Here is a 7,165-nt window from a genome sequence, read left to right as displayed (position 1 = left end):
GACAGACGCTCTGCCCAGCCCCTGAGCTCGATGGTCGCCGTGTGCAGCCGCCCCTTAAAGCTCCCCGCCCCCTGCCTTCCTGTGCAGGAAGCTGAGAGAGCGTGCAGGCAGCAGCATTGCCACACGGCTAGCCTGCACGCTCCTCCGCGCCCACACACCCCCACCCACGCCGATGGCCACCCCCCAAGCGCCCCCAGGGGACCCCCCCGAAGGGGAGCCAGGGCTCCCAGCCCAGCAGCCAGGCGGGGAAGCGGCAGCGGGGCCCCTCCTGGACGGAGGCTGAGCTTCGGGACCTGCTGGGGCTCTGGAGTGAGGAGGAGGTGCTCCAGGTAATGGGGAGCAAGAGGCGGAACACAGATGCGTTTGCTCAGCTGCCCGAGGGCCTGGCCGCCCGGGTTCACCCTGCCCGCACTCCGGATCATGTCCAGAGTAAAGTGAAGGAGCTGCGGCAGGGTTACGCCCAGGCCCGGGATGCGGCTGGCTGATGTGGGGCCGCCCCCATCACTTGCCCCTTTTACAGGGAGCTCAGGGCCATCCTGGGCCCCCGGCACACCTCCTCCCCTCTGGCCACTCTTGATACCTCGGCCGACGAGCCCCAGCAGGTCCTGGAGGCAGAGTCCGCCCTGGAGGCAAGCCCTGCGCCCCGGGGTCCCCCCCAGGAGCCCACCCCCGGGGCACCGGAGGTGGAGGAGGAGGAGGGGGAGTCCTCCTCCAGCAACGCCGGCCTGCAGATCGCCATCCCATCGCGGAGCTCCAGCAGGGCGTCCGCCCACCGAGTGTCCCCTGACCGTGGGAGTGGACCATCAGGTATGTACCCCACCGGTGCACACCCCCGGGGTTGAGGGGTGGGGGTAATAGATATGACCAGGGCCCTCCACATGCCTAGATGACCATGGCCCCAAGGACAGCAGGGGCATGTCCCTCAGAAGAGTGCATCAGCCCCTGCCCCCCAGCACGACAGTACCATGCCCCATCCCCGGGGCTGGGGGGAGCGGAACCTCTAGGGTCCCCCGTGGGGAGGGCGTCGGACACCCAGCAGCAGCAGCATCTCCCGGGGACGGGGATGGGGAACCTGCAGCAGAGGGGTGGGGGGGACAAGGGCCACGGCTCAGGGCCCCCACTAACGGCTGTCTCCACTCTTCTTCCCCCCCGTGTTCCACAGCTGCCCCATCGGAAGGACCGGAGAGTGCCGGCGAGGTATCAGTGGTCCCGGACAGCCCACCGGGGCCATCACTCCAGGCCAGCCCCTCGGCGGAGGACCGACCAGCCCCACGGTGGGGACGATGGCGGACCCAGCACCACCACCCAACGGCGACGGACCTCCAGCTGCTGGCCATCCATCGTCGGCAGCTGGAGGTCGCTGAGCAACGGCTGCGGGTGGAGGAACACTGCCTCCAGCTGCAGGAGTGGGCGCTGGCCTGGTGCCAGGAGGCATGGGGGGCCTTTATGCGGACATTTGATTGTATCGCCGACTACCTGGCCCACAATGCTGCGCCGTCCGCTGTTGTGCCCGCCCTGCCTGCTCCACCTGCTGCTCCACCCACTGCGCCACCCGCTGCGCCGTCCGCCGTCACACTGTCACCCGCCACCGAGGGCCCTTCCGCTGAGGGGGACCTGGGGCCAGCTGACACCTGCCGGCCGTATCTACCGGTCCGCCCGGCCCCCAGCCAGCCCTGGCGAGGGCTGAGGCCGAGGCGTGGGTCGCGGCCGCCCACCCCCAGCGCTGGACATTAGCGGGTGTGGGGCCCAGGACGTGGCCCCCCCCCTTTGTATATATTCCCCCCCAGTTTATTGTAATTTTGTAAATAGTTTTTATAGTAGACCCCTGTTGCTATGCTGATCGTTGCCCCCCCATGTACATAGTTCTCCCCTTCCTTGTCTTCCCCTTTCATCTTATCCTTATTTATAATACATATATATATAAGTTTGCTTTTGCCTGTAAATAGTTAGTCTTGATAATAATAATAAGAGTTCTACAGATATTTGATTTGATGAGCAAATGTCTGCTTTTATTGACAAGAAAAGTGGGGGTGGTGCTCTTGGGTGCTCTGTGGTGTGGGCGTAGGGGCAGGGAGTGTTGTGGAGGATGGGGGGGTGCAGTGGGGGGCCTGCCAGGGTTCGCCCTGCGGCCTCGTCGAACTGGGCCCGCAGGACCTCCCAGACCCAGGTCCCTTCAGGGTCCACCTGGCGACTGGGGGCAGCGGGTGGCTGCACATCGGCCCTGCCGGCCTCTACATCCCAGCCCTGAAAGAAGGCCTCCCCCTTGCTCTCCACGAGGTTGTGTAGGGCGCTGCACGCGCCCACAATTTGGGGGATGTTGGTGGGGCTCGCATGAAGGTGGGTGAGGAGACACCTCCAGCTCCCTTTGAGGCGGCCAAATGAGCGCTCCACCACCTGGCGCGCGTGGTTCAGGCGCATGTTGAAGCGCTCCTGGCTGGCAGAGAGATGGCCCGTGTAAGGGTGCATGAGCCAGGGCCGGAGGGGGTATGGTGCATCTGCGATGATGCAGAGGGGCATGGTGGTGTCCCCCACAGGGATCTCCCACTGTGGGATGTAGGTCCCCGCCTCCAGCCGGCGGCACAGGCCCGAGTTCCGGAATACCCGGGCGTCGTGGGTGCTGCCAGCCCAGCCCACATAAATGTCCAAGAAACGGCCCCAGCTGTCCACCAAGGCCTGGAGGACCACTGAGTGGTAGCCCTTCCTGTTTAAGTAGCGTCCTCCACTGTGCTCTGGGGCGCGGATGGGGATGTGGGTCCCATCCAGAGCCCTGAAGCAACTGGGGAAGCCCAGGGTGGCAAAGCCCGCGATGGCGGCATCCGGGTCCTGAAGCCTCACGAGCCTGGGGAGGAGCAGGGCGTTGATGGCGTGGACGACCTGCAGGGGAAGCACCTGGGAGAGCACCAATGAGGGGTGTGCAGGGTGTGTGTGGCCCTCCCCTGCCAGGGCCCCCCTCCCCTCCCCTTCCCTTCCCTCCCCTGCCAGGGCTGCCTCCCCCTCCCCCCGTGGGTCCTCTTACCTCCATGAGGACAGCGCCAACAGTGGCCTTGCCGACGCCAAACTGCTGGCCCACGGATCGGTAGCTGTCTGGAGTGGCCAGCTTCCAGACAGCGATGCCGACCTGTTTCTCCACACTGAGGGCACGCCGCATGGTGGTGTCCTGGTGCCTGAGTGCGGGGGTGAGCCACTGGCATAGCTCCAGAAATGCCTGCCGGCTCATCCGAAAGTTCTGGAGCCAGCGGTCGTCGTCCCACTCTCCGAGCACCAGCCGCTCCCACCAGTCGGTGCTGGTGGGGTAGCTCCACAGCCGGCGGCGTATGAGGCTGGGGGGCGGGCGGGGTGCTGCAGGGTTGGGGGTTGCGTCCTCCTCCCCTGCGGGCAGCTCCTCCTCTGTGGCAAGGATGTGCTCAGCTGCCTCCTGCATGGCATCGAGCAGGGCGAGCACTGCTCCTGCAGGGGTGGCTGGGTGGACCTCTGGCTGCTGCTGCTGCTGCTGCTGGGGGTCCATGCCTGCGTCGCTCGAGGTGTGCGTGCCTATGGCTCTGCAGACCGCGTGCTGTGCAGGCTGCGTGTGTCTGGGAGGGGCCCTTTAAGGGAGCGGCTAGCTGTTGCCCCGGAAGCACTAGTCCGCCCTGTGACCCTGTCTGCAGCTGTTCCTGGCACCCTTATTTCGATGTGTGCTACTTTGGCGTGTAGACGTTCCCTCGCAGCGCCTATTTCGATGTGGTGCTGCCCAACGGTGACGTTGAACGTTGACGTTGCCAGCCCTGGAGGACGTGTAGACGTTATTCATCGAAATAGCCTATTTCGATGTCGCTACATTGAAATAAGCTATTTCGATGTAGCGCGCATGTGTAGACGTAGCCCATGAGGGCAGACCCTGCCCCTCTACACCAGATGCACCAGATGTGGGCAGCCAGGCTTAGTCCAGCGACATCCATCTGTGGAGAGGCTTAGTGTGGGGTAAATCCAGGTGTGGGGTGAAGAGTATTCTGTGTGGGGCAATCTGGGTGTGGGTGGCTTGTTGGGGCATCCAAGAGCAGTAAGGTTCTGGATGCACAGGGGCTTGTTGGAGTGTTTCAGCTGTAGGGGTGATGGGACTCCGCAGAGGGGTACAGAAAAAGGCAGTTGGGGTTTAGCAGGGGACTTGGGTGTGGGGATATGAGACTTGACAGTAGGTCTGGGTGCTGGAGAAGTGGAGGTTGGTGGGGTAGATGTTTGGGTGCAGCTGGTTGGGTCTCAGTGGGATGGGGATCCTGGTGTGGGGTACTCAGTGTGGGGGTCCTGGTGCAGGGAATGTGGGGCTTGTTGAAGATTTTGAGGAGGGCTCAACAAACATGGAAGCTCTGGCATGGCAGTGTAGGAGTGGGGTGTAAATGTGGGAGGTGGGTTGGCAGAAGCCTGGTGGTGTACAGTTCAGTTGCAGGTGGGTGCAAGGGGTTAGGCTTGTTGAGGTGGGGGTTTAGGGGCAGAAAGTTCATGGAGAGGTGCTGGGTGCAGGGGATGAGGCTCAGTGGAGGCATTGGGGGTTCTCGAGGTTGCATAGAGGGGGGCCAGCTATTTGTACCTTAACCAACAATGACCATGCCTTCTTAGAGTTGGGGAGGCACAATCCTGCAACAGTTCAAGTTATTTTCCCCCACCCCTGCTTGCAGCCCAACCTCTCCTGGAAAGCAGTGACCCCTCCGTGCAGCTCCGAGCCTCTCTTGGCAGAGTTAAAGATGGAGTCACTCCTTTAGCTCTGCCTCTTAGTGCCTGGTAAACCTTCTCAGTTCAGCTGCTTTTCAAGGAGGGGGGCCTGGCCACACCATATGACTGAGCAATGATGGGTGGGGGAAGCACACATGCATGGCTTACACCCCATACGGCTGATCATCTGTGGTCTGAACCACATGCCGGTGTCCTACAGCTGCTGACATTAACTTACATTTGCACATTATAGTATAGAATGTGGTCATGTCAACTGATTTGGCATGCACAATAGATGCATGTGCAACTGCTTTGGAGGAATTCGTTGTTGCAAGCTAGTGGTTGAAACCCACCCAAACTGGAATAATGTGAGTGCGGATCATGTCAACGTCATCTGACATCAGTAATACCTCATGAAGTAGCAGTCTTAAAAGACACCAGGGGAGATCTCAATGCCACACTAGCTGTTGAATGAATAGTATTTTTTCCGTCAGTGGTCTGTATACTGATGTCTATATTATTGCCTTCATGGGTGGGATTTCCATTAACTTGAAGTGGTACAATTCCATTTGGAATGAATCCACTTTTCTGGGGTCTTTCTACTTTAGTTTTGCAACAGTAGTGATGAACCCTCTCTGATCATCATAATTAATGCAGAATCCATGATGGTGTGGTATGTCAGGTAAATAGGAAGCCCCAAACTCATGGCATAAGTGTGCAGCACGTTAATGTGCAGTAGTGGGATAATTTTGAAACTCTTAATACCCATGCACCCTGCAAATCAGAGGCACCTTCACAGAAGCTACCTCTACGCTACAGAGATCTTTCAAAAGAAGCCCCCGGAAGATCCCTTCCAAAAGAGTGCATTCACACACAAAAGAGCAGATCAAAAGAGTGATCTGCTCTTTCGAAAGAGCCAGTAATTCAGCCAGTAATGAGAATCATCCTTCAGGAAACATTCAGGCTGCATCTACACTAGTGAGTTCTTCTGAAAGATTTTTTGAAAGAAAGGGGCTCTTTCGAAAGATCGCATAGACTGGCTCCACACAAAAAGCATTCTTTGTAAATCGAAAGAATGCGGCAGTCCTTTCAAAAGTGCTCTTCCCTTCCCGTTTCAGGAAGAACACCTTATTTTGAAAGCTTGTTTTGAAGGGAGCTGGGAAGGGCTCCTCCAGCTAGAAGAATAACAGGTTGGTTTCTCTCCATTGTTTTAAGCTCCCCCTCTTCCTGCATCACCACTCTCCTTGAACGAGTCCCCCTGTCCTGCTTCCTCCGCCTCCTGTCTCTCCCCCGTGCCCTAGGGTAGAAGCCTCATTTCTCTTTCTTGGCGCTTTTCTCCCGTCCCCTCCAACCTGCTCCTCCAGCCCAATCTCCTACTGCCCCCAGCCCTCCCGCTTGCTGGCTCTCCTCCATCCCAGCTTCTCACTTCCCTCTCCCCAGCCTGGCTCATGGGAAGTCCAGAGGTGCCTGGTCCAGCCACCCCAGCTCTTTTGAAAGCTTATTTTGAAGGAAAATATCAGATCATTCTTTCAAAAGAGCCATTCTCATGGCACCTGGTTGTTTAATCCTTTCAGAACGTTAAGTAATGTGACTAGCATCTGATGCAGTGGTACCTCTAATTTTTTCCCACACGTGTGCAGAATGAATTTTGTTATGTGTTCATCATCTCCATATAGGTTCACATAACAAAATTCATATGGTGGGGGGTGGGGTTGGAGCCCAGGGGTTCAGAGTGTGGGATGGGGTTTAGGGCTGAGGCATAGGGTTGGAGAAAAGAGGCATGCAGGTGCCAGAGTGGGCCTGGACATGAGGGGTTCAGAGTTCAGGCTGTCTTGGGGCTATGGCAGGGAGAGAGGATGCCCCCACCCCCCGCTCCCGCCTCCCGCAGCATCTTTCCCTGCTGCAGCACCTAGGATGGGGGGGAAAGATATACAAGATAATCAGGAAATTAAGTTATTCAAATGTTTTCTGGATGTTCCTCTTGCAAATGAGCTTGGTAAACAGCTTTCAAATGAATAAGCAGTTTTGTAAAATGCCACATCAGTCCTCAGACAGAAATAACTGAAATGAAAGTCTCAGATTATTATCCAAAGCCAGGTGACCGTAGTTATGTCTGTGCCCCGTTGGTACAGGAGTTTGTCCCTTCAATGAGAAAGAAGCTTGCACTCTTTCTAAAGAATGGGCCATGGATCAAAAAATCAGGTGCCATGAGGACTGCTCTTTCAAAAGAACAGTCCCGTGTTTTCTTTCAAAAGAAGCTTTTGAAAGAAGGTGTTCTTCCTGAAATGGAAAAGGAAGAGCACTTTCGAAAGGAGCACCGCATCCTTTCAATTTACTTTCAAAAGAACCCTTTTTGTTTGTAGACACACTATGGGATCTTTTGAAAGAGACCCCTTCTTTCGAAAAATCTTTCAAAAGAACTTGCTAGTGTAGACACAGCCTCCATGTTTCCTGAAGAAGGATCCCCTTTACCGTCTTA

This window comes from Carettochelys insculpta, chromosome 5, assembly GCF_033958435.1.
Source record: "Carettochelys insculpta isolate YL-2023 chromosome 5, ASM3395843v1, whole genome shotgun sequence".
NCBI classification, from domain to species: Eukaryota; Metazoa; Chordata; order Testudines; family Carettochelyidae; genus Carettochelys; species Carettochelys insculpta.
Note: the sequence above shows the minus strand (reverse complement) of the source record.